We start from the raw sequence: 14,131 nt of genomic DNA on the forward strand, positions 1-14,131 counted from the left end.
TTTAAAGATGTCACCACTGATCAAAAAGCTTATTTCCACAATTAGTTTAGACTAGACAGCTACTTTTAGATGGTTAAATTAAGATGAGAGTAATCTCCCACTGCACTAAAGTGATCTGAATTCATCCTAGCTAACTAAGATACTATAATAAGCAGGATAGGCTTGAATCATGTTATCTAAAAAAAGCGATTAATTTGTACTTAAATTTTAATGCATTAATCCCTTTAAAGGAAGTACCAAAGTTCCTAATATAGACAATGGACACAGGCACCTTTGAAGGGGGACAACTTTGCAATTTAAGATTTAATTTTCTCATTAGATCTTCAAAAGCATTTACTTTACTGCACGGAGGGCTTGATTCAGTTGCCAACACACTGAAGATTTTATGGACAAAATCCTTTCAGAAGCCATTTCTAAATACATGAAGGTCAAGACTGGGATATGCCAAGATGGGTTTACCAAGGGAAAATGCCTTACTTATTGTTTTCTATGAGGATGTGACTGATGTGGATATAAATAAGTGGATATAATAAAGTGAGTGGAATATTCGCTGGGGTCCTGTGCTCAGAGACTTGTGATCAGTGGTGCAAAGTCCAGCTTTACACTAGTAACTAATAAGACTAGTGACTAGTAAGACTAGTAACTAGTGGAGTTGCTCAGGGATCACTAGTGTAACTAATATTGTCTAATGTCTTCACTAACAAACTGGATAACTGGGCAGAGTGGCCTCTTAGCAAGTTTGCATATGACAACAAGTTGGCAGGGGGAGGGCTCAATATTGTAGAAGGCAGGGCTGTTATTCAGAGAGCTGGACAGACTGAAGTAACGGACAAACATAAATCTCATAAAGTTCAACACAGGGAATACAAAGTTCTGCCTCTGGTTCTTACTTCTTAGTAACCTCATGTGCTAATACAGGCTGGCAGCTGGCCAGCTGGAAAGCTGCATTGCAGAGAAGAACTTAGGGATCCTGGTGGACAAGGTGAACATGAGCGAGCAACGTTCCCTTGCAGCAAGAAAGGCCAACAGCTTCCTGGGCTGCATTAGGAAGAGCATTGCCAGCAGATGAAGAGAAGTAATATGTTCCCTCTACACTGTACTGGTGAGGCCACTTCTGTAGTGTTCCATGCAATTCTGTGCTCCCCAGTACAAGAAGAACGTTGACAACAATATAGCAGGAGCTGGAGAACAAGATGTATGAGGAAAGGCCTGAAGGACCTGGGTTAGTTCAGCCAAGAGAAAGCTCAGGGGACATCTTAGGGCTGTTTACAACTACCTGATTGGAGTATACAGAGAAGATGGAGTTAGACTCTTGGAAGTGCATAGTGATACGATGAGAGGCAATAGACACAAGTTAGGAATATGGGAATTTCCAGTTATATATCAGGAAACAACTGTTTACCATGAGGGTGTTCAAACAGTGGAAGAGGTTGCCCAGAGAGGTTGTGAAATCTCCATCCTTGGAGGTGTTCAAGACTCAACTGGACACAGCCATAGGCAGCCTGATCTGATGACATCTGTTTTGAGCAGGCATTGAACGAGATGACCTGTAGGGGTCCCTTTCTGTGTGAATGACGATACTGCAATTCTATGACTGTACGCTATGTTGTACTGAAGAGTTGTCAGCCATCACTCTCTCTCCTCATTTAGAAACATACAGTTTGTAGTCAAGCTGCTTTCTTGACCTTCTTAATCTTCTAATTTTGTTGAATTTCTTCTTGTAGTGTGTTTGGTTTAACCCTAGCCAGCAACTAAGCACCACACAGCTGCTCACTCACTCCTTCCTGCTGGGATGGGGGAGAGAAATGGAAGAGTAAACGTGAGAAAACTCATGGGCTGAGATAAGAACAGTTTAATAATTGTAAGAAAATAAAGTAAAATAGTACTAGTACTACTATTAATAATAATAATAATAATAATAATAATAATAATAATAATAATAATAATAATAATATAGAAAGCAAGTGATGCACGATGCAATTGCTCACCACCCACCGACCAATGCCCAGCCAGTCCCTGAGCAGCAATCACTGCCCTCCGGCCAGCTCGCCCCACCTTATATACTGAGCATGACATCATATGGTATGGAATAGCCCTTTGGCCAGTTTGGGTCAGCTGTCCTGGCTGTGCCCCCTCCCAGCTTCCTGTGCACCTGGCAGAGCATGGGAAGCTGAAAAGTCCTTGATGTAGTGTAAGCACTACTTTGCAACAACTAAAACATCAGTGTGTTATCAATATTATTCTCATACTAAATCCAAGGCACAGCACTATATCAGTTACTAGGAAGAAAATTAACTCTATCCCAGCCCAAACCAGGACATAGTGTTAACATTTAGCAAGTACAGAGTAGAAATCATTCATTTAACTATTTTTATCCCTTACTAATTTTTTCATATCCTTCTGAAGCATGGATAAGCTACTTCCACTACATATGGTCTTAATGAGATTGTGATCTGCCTGGTAATTGCACTATATTTGTAATTACAGCAACAGAATTTATACACTCTGCCACTGATTTTGTACAAAAGATGTATCATGAAAATTTTTCATATTTGTATATATTCTTTATATCTTTTCATTTAACAATATATAATCACTAATGTGCCTAAATATAGAAATTTTGCTTTTACTATAGACAACATTTTGCTAGAAGAAGATTTCTGATCTAAATACTACTTGAAAAAAGTTATTAGTTTCAATTTTTAATGCACTCTTGGCTATTCTTTTTAGTTATTCCCTGAAGTTTTGGAAGAAAATATTCTGGTATCTAATTGATTTTGGCAGCATAGGCTTTAAGAAAAATCTTCATTAACATGCTTATCACAAGTACTAAATTATTTCATGAAAGATGGAACTAATCAATATAGTGATGACACCTCCCCAGAGATATATAGATCAGTTGCCTCTATAAACAAAGAGACAGGCATGGATTCCAAATCATCTGGAGTGATGACCTTGTTCAACACAGCTAAAACCTTTAATCAGAAGATGGGAAGGTTTACTTTTATTAATTACGTGTTGTTTCCTTAATTAATTTTATATATGTGAGCAAAGCTTTGAGTGCTAATGATGTGTGTGGTTGGTATAATACAAAGCAAAAAATTTACCTGTACATCATGCTTTCATGCTAAGCCACTGTCCACTTTCTCATCTTGATCAGGTTTCCTGTAACACACTCCTGCCACAAAGTGGCCTCCTCTCTGATCCTGACGCTCAAACTTTCAGTCAGCCTGTTGTCCATCCCATATGGGAGCTTCCTACAAAGCTGCTCCTTCATACTGAAGACAAAACTCTCCCCACCACCTTCCCTGCCTGTCTTTCCTGAAGAGCCTGTATTTGCCCATTGCATTGCTCCAGTTACCACGTCTTTGTTCATTCAACAGCATTGCAGTTGCACAACAACATGTGGCATTCTGGTTTGTCCTGCTTGTTTCCCAGGCCGTGCACATTTTTCTATATACCCTTGAGGAAGACCTTGTTCTAACCTGTTTCTGAGGTCTATTTTGTTCCTGTTGCCATGGATCTTTGGTTGTTGACCTGTGTCCGACATTCCCCCACTTGACTATGGCTTGTAATCTCTCTCCCCTTTTCTTCCTAGTTTAGGAATCTCTTCCCCAAGCTGGCAAGCTTGCTGGTTCTTGTCTTTGGCCACTTTCTTCTTTCTTCAAGCTGTTGCATGTTTTCTTTTGTCTCATCACTCACTTCCCTGAACTAGTAAAACTGTTTGAAGAGAATAAATGGATTATCTTTTTCCCTTTTACAGCTCTCCAGTCCTTTTGTCATTTCATTCCTAAATCAGTTTCTTCAGAGAAACATGAACACTTCTCAAATAACATCATTGTTAAGGCATCTTTGCAGTGCAGAAATTGGTTATTCTCAGTAGGGACTCGCTTATTTTCCAGTATATTTGTATTTGAATAGAGGTAGTATTCATTTGATAACCATCTGTTGTGAGGTTTGTGTTACCTTTTTTAGGATTTCAGCTAAATTTTGAGATAAAAAGACAACAGAGAAATGAGAGTATCAAATGCTGCACACAGCATGGCCTGTCAGTTAGAAAATGGAAATGGCAACTTGATAGAGAAACACACAGAGTCTGTAACCTCAGCCATGATTCATAAATTATGTAGACAGATTCTTCAACTTTTCATGGATTCTTTTCGTCATAAATCCATTTAAGTAGTAAGAAAGAGGTGGACTGCTCCTTTCTGTTCTATTATGGAAGAGAAGAGTAATTAGAAGAAGACTTAGTTGGATCATCAAATGATATATAAGCAACCCATATGTCAATAGGGCAATGGTGATCATTAGTCTCTGTTGGACCTTCTGATCCATCTACTAGAAGAATGAAACAAGATCAGTAATATCTTTCATAATATCTCTTCTCTTTTCAAAGGAAGCCATTTATAGTCTGAACTTAAAGCATATCTACAAGCCAGTTAATATAGGTTTTAATCAATAGAGGATGCAGTATTAGGGAAATTATACTTTAAGGTAAGTCTCCATAAGTACTTCATGTCTGTTTAATTTAAGACTGGATATGGTAGAGCCAGCGGAAGATATAATTGTGGCAGAAAATCCTATGTGAGCATTACACTGAACAGGACTGAATTTTGACACAAAGCAGATTTAATTTCCTCAGATCTCTTTGATGCTTACATTGTTGATGTACAGACTCTTACACTGGTCTTCAAAGACTGTAAAGTGATTCCACTGAAGTAAAGATTACAACAAAAACAGGAAAGAAGTTTGAATTTTAGTGATTTCTAAGGGGACTACATAGAAGCATGCAAATTGAGTATTCTATAAAAACAGGATATTCCATTAATTATAATTTTAAAAGATGTAATTCATTACATCTTTCACAGTTTCTATATTTTCCAGTTGGATAATTCTAACAATTTGGACATTACAATGTTCAAGGTTAGAGCTGATTAGAGTAGAGAAGGGAGAAAAAGAGAGAGGAAGAGAGAAAGGAAGGAAGGAAGGAAGAAAGGAAGGATGGACAGACTGGACAAAATCATCAAAAAGCATTTGATGTCACAGTCCATGTAGCTCTTGGACAAGAAGAGTGGTACCATAACCCACCTTAGAAAAGCAATACAATTCAACCAAGGCCCCAGAGGAACAGCTGCCAGCAATCCTGACTGCAGCAGGGACACCGGAGCCACACAGGATAAAGCTTTGGGACTATGTCCTTGTCCTTGGACTTCAGACAAAATCATCTCTGTTTTGCACCCTGATTAGGGCCATGGTCAACATGGACCCATCCTTACCAGGGGTTTGAGCCAACATGAGTGCCCTTGCCTTGGCAGCTGCCTGCAAGGTGTGGGAGCATGACTGCCCTGGCGTAGCCAGACGTTACAACCATGAGGCATTTGGTGAGTGGGGTGGGGTCAGGTGTTAAAGTTGCTGAAAGCCATGAACTAACCCTGGCACTTCACTGCCACAGCTGTCCCTGTGGCAGTGGGAGACAGCCTTTGCACCACTGCTGCTAAAGTAACACTATGAAAAAGCTCTGTCTGCAATTCGAGCACTAATTTTCATCTCAAAAACTGTATTAATCTGTAAAAAAGACAATTCCAAAAGTGAAGTTTCTTGAATTACAGAAATGTGAAATGTAAATAATTAAATGCGTTTGTTATCAGAACTCCAAAGCCTTACAGAAAATGAGAGGGGAAATTATGTTCTTCATGAGAAAATAAAGCAGAATATATTAGAATATAAAAAATAGCCTTACTCTCTTTAAACAGATGGTTCCGAATAAATGTTGGGAAATAAATAGATGTTTACAGGCAGCATTCTATTGCCTTACTTAAAATAAATATTTTATAAATATATGTTTTCTCATTAACAAATATATAAAATAAAATAATTTCTGGTTTTTTACCACTAAATATCTACAAAATTTACCTTCAAAGCTATTGGTACTGGACTAAAAGTGGTTATGGGAGAACTATTTCCAAAAAAGAGAACATTACATAATTTTAAAAATAGCTGTATTAATCCACTGAAAGACAAATATACAAGTATATATTAATAAAAGATCACGTCTTTTAAATACCTATAATCCTTGAGTTAAAAAAAAAAAAAAGAACTTCAGTTTTCATTTTTGAAATAGAACAAACTAGAAAAAGTGGTTTTATTGATCTCATGACTCCAGAGAAAGAAAAGAAACCAAATATCTCCTGAGGGCTCAGAAAGCTAAAGGTCAGCTCTTCTCCTACCAAAAAAAGTGAACACAAATCACACAAGTCCTTATTTTTAATCCATTCTCTTGATTTTCAAATGCATGAAGGAAATTGGCAAAATTATAACACTAAAAGTACTTTTTAATGTGTCATGTTGAACATGTTTCAGGCAACCTACAAAACTCCTACTTGTTCTGAAAAAGACATAAATATTTTATCATAGTTAATGAAGAAAAATATAGCAATTTGTGCCCAGCATAATGATGTTAATATAGCTGGATTTAATTATTACTGACTTATCTTGAATTCTTCTTATTTCTGCAGCTGTCAAGAAAAACTGAGTATGAATATGAAAAATGAATATAGGTTCTAACTACTTAGGAGAAAATGAACAATGATGTTAGCTGTACAAAGAACTTTTTTGTATGGCAGAAACAATGGGAATGTCCAATGACAAAGAAAGCAAAGAACCTTGTTTTTTTAACCTGTAAAGTTATATTGAAGTGTCAGAGATAGCAAAGCAAAAAGCTGTTTTAAATTGCCTTAATTACAATAAGTTAAATTTTCCTCCTTTCTCTCATTTTATTGTTTTTTTTTTTTTTCCTCCTTTCTCTAATTTTACTGCTTTCTTTCTTTCTTTCTTTATAGATTCAGGCTGATTTTCTTCTGTTTGCTTGCTTAGGAAGGATGCACGCATATGTGTGTACGTGCATAGCATACCTTTAGGCCTTCTGCGTTAATCCTAAGAGTACTAATTATACAAACTTCTTATCCGACAAACACACACTTAGAACAATTGTCTTTTGGATTAGCAGTGTTTTAATACTGATAAACAGAAACTCTTCCAAGAGTCATTGACTTCCATATTTTAATTACATTTTACTGTACTGTTTGCTTGTTATACTAGAAGCATCATCTCTGAGGCATGAAAAGAGTTTAGGAAACAGGCTAATACTGACACAGGTTTTAAGGGTGTGCAGAAGAAGCTCTGAAAGTTGGGGTTTTTTTTATCTATCAACATATCATTATCAATGGTTAGGGGACAGGGAAGTGTTTAGGCCTAGATTCACTGACTTAAGAGTTCAAATGACTTTGTGAATGTGGATTTTCATGAGTGTACACATTGTTGTTGTCTTATCAGATTTCTCAGTACAGGGAGAAAGTAAAGAGCTGACAAAGACAAAAATTTTTCGTATCACCAAAATTATTCATTTATTTTAATCTCTTTCTTATTTACAGGTTTATTCTGTACATGATGTCAGGCTTACAATCTATTTCTGACATCACAAGTGTTCACATACTAACAAAACTTTATAAGTACAATATATGAAGTTCTTGATTCTGACTTTGCAGCATAAATAATGGAGGGGAAGAAGGGCTATGAGAGCTATGAGAGTATTATATACGTCTATTTAGTTTTCTCTTAAAATAAGTTAGGGTAAAAAACACAACTACAATTTGTTTAAGTAATGTTTGCCATGCACTGGCTACATGCTGTTAGGGAAAGGATTTTGTTTTTTCTCTTGTTTTTCTCTTATAAATGTTGGTAGACTGAACCACGGTGTTTTGTACTCTTAATAACTTCATCACTACATCCTTTCTACACTTCAAGGGGAAAATGCTACTTTGCTTTGGTGGTTTTTGTTTTCATTTGTTTTTTTCGTCTTTTTACTCACCTTTATTATCCTTGTGTCCTTTTAATCTCAGCTTTTGCATCTAGTTAAGCATAAGAATGCAAGTGGAACACAGTAATTGTCTCTCTGTGGTGGAAATGTTTAATTAAAGCTAATGGAATTAATTTATATCAGGACCTGGTTCAAAGTCTTTAAAATGTATTTCATATTATTTTTATTCACTTAGATGCTCAAATTACTTCATTACTGCATCTGCACAATGGTAAAATTCTTTTATTAAGCTATACATAATGACTTTGAGATATTTTTAGTTCAAAAGATACTGCAAATTCAGAGGTCATTTCCTTTTTTTTAAATATTCAGATATTTTTTAGGTAATTTGTCTTTTACTTACAATAACTTAAAAACACATCATGTTTTCCTATTTAGATTTGCTAGATTTTTAAAAAATTTTTTTCTCAATCCAAAAACTGTAAAAATTGTGCCAGAATCTATGCCCCACAAATGTTTATAAATCATAAAAATCTGATATCTGTAAATAGGATAAATCTAAAATACTCAATGTATAATAAATTAAAGTTTTCCAACTCATTATAAATGAGTGACTTTGGATTTTCATCCAGGTTGCTTAGAGGACAATATGGCTTTGTTTTAGTTTTTTTATTATTATTTTATAATATTATGATCCTAATAAAGTCTAAGACCATATGCTGTAAGTGAACAGAATATTTTGGTTTTATATATAAAATGACTAATGATGAGTTAAACTATAATCAATATAGCACTAAATACTTCATTATTCTCTGCCTTCTCAAGTGAATTAAAATTGGTTTCAATCTGACAAGAGGAGGATCCCAGCTAAAATTTCTTGTAAACAAAATATGAAGGAATGTTTAAGAACAACTGTAGCACCACCATTGGAAAATCTGATATCAGCATAAATACTTTTCCCACTTTCCTAATTCAGTTAATAAAATAATATCAGTGGTGGGGTTATTATTAATTTCTATTTTTATATTTGGAGTTAGAAGTAATTTTCTTCACTGAGAAATTTCCCAGAATACAGTATAATATAATCTTTAAAGAGATATTAGCCTAAAACATTACTTACTAAAGGAGTATTGCTGCAGACATGGAGGTAGAAGGCAAGAAGGTTATTGTCAAGGCACGACAAAGTTTAAAGGTAGAGGTAACATTCTATATGAAACCAGATAATAAACCTGGAAAAATTAAACACATTTTTGGTCACAGAAAACTTTCTTCAAAGGTAGAAAGCAAACATCTTGAAGAAGATGTGTTTTATTGTTTACTATAGAAGATAAGATAGTATATTTAGCTACAAACCTTTTCTTGCAACTCTTCATAAAGAGCACATTTGAGAGGTAAAAATGAACGTATTTTGGGGTCTATGCTCAGGTACAGGTGAGTAACAATGTCAGCAAAAATGCAGCATAGTGAGCTTCAGTACATCTCTGAATGTGTGCTTGACAGGGAGAATACGAGGAGGGCTTTACTCAGGTTGCTAGTATTGCTTTTGTCACTTTGTCATACCCCTTCTGCTATAATGACTAAGCTAGCATAATAGTGTCAACACATGCCATTTTCTTATTTTCATTTTTGTGTGGGTAAATAAAAAGCCAAGACTACCTGCTAGATAGCCACCACTATTGAAGTAATTTCTCTTTCCAGCTTCCAAATCTGCATTTAAGAGTGAGAGCTCAGGATCACCTTAGCTTAGCACATAGTGGCATCTAGTACCCAGGCACCTGAGAACAGCCATCCCATACCTTTTCAGATGCTTCAAAGGCCACCTCTGAAGTGGCAGCAATAAGCCAGGCACAGCTTGCAAGTGTACCATAAATGGACCTAAACTGGGAAACTGTGTTTCAGTGCCCGAGGAGTGAGGTTCACCTCCCTATTCACATAGTTAAATTGAAGTGTATACAACATATGAGTCTAATAATGAATGAGGCATGTAGAAGATTGGAACATAGACTTATGTGGTTGGCTGTGTAGTTCTCTGGACCTGCTTGATTGTATTAATGAAGTTTCTATAAGGTGGCTTGTGGGATTTAGGTACATTGATTTCTTCCTATGGACAGCAAGCCGGAAGGCATCTTCATCTATGGTTCTGTGCTGGATTTGGCTGGGATAGAGTTAATTTTCTTCACAGTAGCTAGTATAGGGCTATGTTTTGGATTTGTGCTGGAAATAGCGTGGATAATACAGGGATGTTTTCATCATTGCTGAGCAGTGCTTACACAGAGTCAAGGCCTTTTCTGCTTCTCACACCACCCCACCAGCAAGTAGACTGGGGGTGCACAAAAAGTTGAGGGGAGAGACAGCTGGGACAGCAGATCACAACTGACCAAAAGGATGTTCCATACCATATGACATCATGCTCAGAAATATAAAGCTGAGGGAAGAAGTAGGAAGAGGGGAGACATTCGGAGTGATGGTGTTTGTCTTCCCAAGCATGACTCAACAGAAAATTTCAGCAGACATAGCATTTTGTAGCAAAGACTTCCATAGCTTTGCTACTTCTTTTGGTGGTGAATTGTACACTCAAATGTTGATTCAGCTTATGGGACTAGGGTATGTTTGCAAGAAGGGGTTTTATTGAAATGGTTCTACTATGCAAGAAAAAATAAAATTAAAAATGCAAAAACCAGGAAAAATTATCTTTCCCTTCTCCTATTCCTATTACAAAACCCTCAAAGGGGAATTCCCAGATCTTCACTTAATTTCTCCTTAAAATGTTTTCCAACTGAGGACATATTTTCAAAAATGCTAATATAATTTTGGACAGATGTGCCTACTTTGTTCAGTCTTTTCCCTGGTGTTTCCACAGATGGTATCCTTTCATCCCTTGGCATCTTATATTTGATATTTAACATATAATGTTGCTTTTACTTCTTTTTATAAATGATCATTTCATTTGTCATTCATTCTACCCAGGGTGTTTCTGAGAAGAGGTGAGGTGTTTAGTAAAGATTTAAGCAATATTTCTCTGTATGGAGCATTCCTTAAATCAGACAGTATTATGTAGACCTCAGCCTTCTTCCCTTACTGCTCCTCCTTCATCTTTTTACATGTATTCTGAAACCTGATTCTGTATCTCCTTTTTATGCAAAGTGTATTCTACTTTGTTTTACATGTATCCCATGCATAATGTATCCACATTGTATAATAAAACAAAGCTTTGCAAAAACATTTAGGATATGGAAAATATTAGTATCTTTTGCTGTTTAAAATTGATTAGTCATGTCCAGAATCTCTTCTGACTTGTGAAATACAAAGTAGATTAATTTAGCTCACTTCAGACCACCAAGCAATGGAATTTATTTAACGAGATAGGTAGGCAGAAGAGCAGTGAGAGATCCCTTTGCATCTGTTAATGTCTTTGTTTATATATGATGTTGCAACTCCACTCTTAGATGTGAGAAATTAGTTACATAGTAGGGTCTCCTGCCTTTGATTTTTACTGAGAAAAAACTGGAGATGTTCTGTCAGGAACCAGAGTACACCCTCCTTGTCCCACCCAGGTGTTCAGCTGCTGGTGGGTGACCTTGGATCAGGCTGCTGGGAAACAGCAGGGTGAATCATAGAATCATAGAACCGTTAAGGTTGGAAAAGACCCTTAAGATCATCAAGTCCAACTGTTAACCTATCATTGCCAAGTCCATCACTATACCATGTCATTGAGCACCACATCTATCTGTTCTTTAAATACCTCCAGGGATGGAGACTCAACCACTTCCCTAGGCAGCCTGGTCCAACGCTTGACCACCCTTTCGGTGAAGCAGTTTTTCCTAATATCCAACCTAAACTTCCCCTGGTGCAGCTTAAGCCCATTTCCTCTCGTCCTATTGCTTGTTACCAGGGAGAAGAGACCAACCCTCACCTTGCTACAACCTCCTTTCAGGTAGTTGTAGAGAGCCATAAGGTCTCGCCTCAGCCTCCTGTTCTCCAGACTAAACAACCCCAGCTCCCTCAACCACTCCTCATAAGACTTGTGCTCTAGACCCTTCACCAACTTCGTGGCCCTCCTCTGGACATGCTCCAGTACCTCAATGTCCTTCTTGTAATGAGGAGCCCAAAACTGAACACAGTACTCGAGGTGCGGCCACACCAATGCCGAGTACAGGGGCACTATCACCTCCCTGCTCCTGCTGGCCACACGATTCCTGATACAAGCCAGGATGCCATTGGCCCTCTTGGCCACCTGAGCACACTGCTGGCTCATGTTCAGGTGGCTGTCAACCAACACCCCCAGGTCCTTTTCCACCGGGCAGCTCTCCAGCCACTCCTCCCCCAGCCTCTAGCGCTGCATGGGGTTGTTGGGACACAAGTGCAGGACTCAGCACTTAGCCTTGTTGAACCTCATACAGTTGGCCCCGGCCCATCGATCCAGACTGTCCAGGTCCCTCTGCAGGGCCTTCCTACCCTCCAGCAGATCGACACTTCCACCCAGCTTGGTGTCGTCTGCAGACTTACTGAGGGTGCACTTGATCCCCTCATCCAGATCATCAATGAAGGTGTTGAACAGGACCGGCCCCAACACTGAGCCCTGGGGGACACCACTCGTGACCGGACGCCAACTGGATTTGACTCTATTTAGCACCACTCTCTGGGCTCGGCCGTCCAGCCAGTTTTTAACCCAGTGCAGCGTGCACTTGTCCAAGCCGTGAACAGCCAGCTTCTCCAGGAGAATGCTGTGGGAGACAGTGTCAAAGGCCTTACTAAAGTCCAAGTAGACAATATCCACAGCCTTCCCCTCATCCACTAAGTGAGTCACCTTGTCATAGAAGGAGACCAGGTTAGTGAAGCAGGACCTTCCTTTCATAAACCCATGCTGGCTGAGCCTGATCCCCCCATTGTCCCGCACGTGCTGCATAATGGCACTCAAGATGATTTGTTCCATGAGTGACAAAGGGCTGGGAGAATTGTAATCTAATTCCAGTTCGTTTGGTTGCCGCTTTTAAGCTCAGGTGCTTGCCCTAGATCCTAGTTGGAGTCAGACTGCAGCCGTGCCTCTGCCCAGCCACGTGCTTCGTCGATCCTGGTCCTGGCTGACAGGCACAACTTCCTGTCTGTCCTTTGGCCTGCCAGGTTACTGAGGACTTGCCTGGCAATCACCGGGCTCCTGGCTGAGCCCAGTCACTGCCCCATCCCATCCCTGCTCTTGTGGTTGGCTACTGTGGGATTGAGCTTCTTGGTGAGTCTGATGGCCTTCCTCACCCTCAGCTCTCAACCTCATCACTAATTGAAACTTTCTTTCAAAACTTGTAATATCATTTTTCATTTACGTAATTTATATATATATGTATGTATCTAGTAACTGTGATACTTAAATATTTTGAACAGAATTAACAATATCTTAGGATAATCATGTTGTATGATGGAGATGGACTAGATATCCGTATACTGTGCTTCCGTCCCCCCAAAAAAGCCTTCTGGTTATGAACTTAATATGAATAGAGCCTGCCTGTATGTCTGTGTTTCTGTGTTTCCTTCTGTGTTTCCTTCTTCTCAACAACCCTGGTTCTGGGATACACAGAACAATGCCTGGGTAGTTTTGCTGCATTTAGTTCATGGGACTAGAGTCCTTCAGTCTGAATAAATGATAGACCAGGGATAACAGCTGAACTCTGTACTAATATACCAACAGGTGCAGTGTAAAGAGAAAAGGCCCAGGATTAAATTTTGATTCTAGGATCATAAGTCCACAATTTCCACAGTGCATGGTTTTGGCAATGAAGCTTAATTCAGTTTCCAGCTCTATGCGTGTGCCATGCACCTAATAGACAATGTGAAGTAGATGTCTGTCTTTATAGTTATGACAGATTGCTCCCATAACAAATGGGATCCAGTACTCTCATACTGAGCAAACTACTGGGGGACCTCAGAAAAAATGCACTCTCCCCTTAAGGAAGGAGGAAATTTCAAGCAGGGCAGTCCTACATGGTGCCCCAGAGCATGACTTCAGCTTGGTCCCACACTTTCAAGTACATCCTAAGTCCAGGTGTAGTGTGTAATCCATAACAACAAGCATAGACAAAACAAATTCCCCTCTGCATAAAAGCTCTACTTTGCTCTAAGGTAGATGCATCCCCCACATGAAATGTGCTAACCCCTATAATTTAGACATAGTCTTTTCCATACAGTGAACATAAAAGGAAAGTAGAGCAAGTAAAACTTAATGATCCTAATGGTTACATACTTTCCTTTTAAGAATTAAGAAAAAAATCTTTATGATGTAAATTATGTAAAGACATTTTTATTAGAGACAGATGTCCTGAAAGT

At 38.4% G+C, this 14,131-nt stretch overlaps 1 long non-coding RNA gene across 1 annotated transcript in view; it reads left to right on the plus strand.

Annotated features, from left to right (window-relative positions):
- The first annotated feature begins 1,867 nt into the window (after positions 1–1,867).
- LOC148055857 (uncharacterized) overlaps positions 1,868–14,131 on the plus strand; it is a 39,953-nt gene continuing 27,689 nt past the window's right edge. The window contains exons 1-2 of the long non-coding RNA XR_015704665.1: positions 1,868–12,644; positions 12,812–13,043. This is a non-coding gene — a long non-coding RNA (uncharacterized LOC148055857). The remainder of the gene's footprint in view (positions 12,645–12,811; positions 13,044–14,131) is intronic.

Source organism: Nipponia nippon, unplaced genomic scaffold (assembly GCF_047370975.1).
Source record: "Nipponia nippon isolate SJK-2023a ecotype South Korea unplaced genomic scaffold, ASM4737097v1 scaffold_2, whole genome shotgun sequence".
Lineage (NCBI taxonomy): Eukaryota > Metazoa > Chordata > Aves > Pelecaniformes > Threskiornithidae > Nipponia > Nipponia nippon.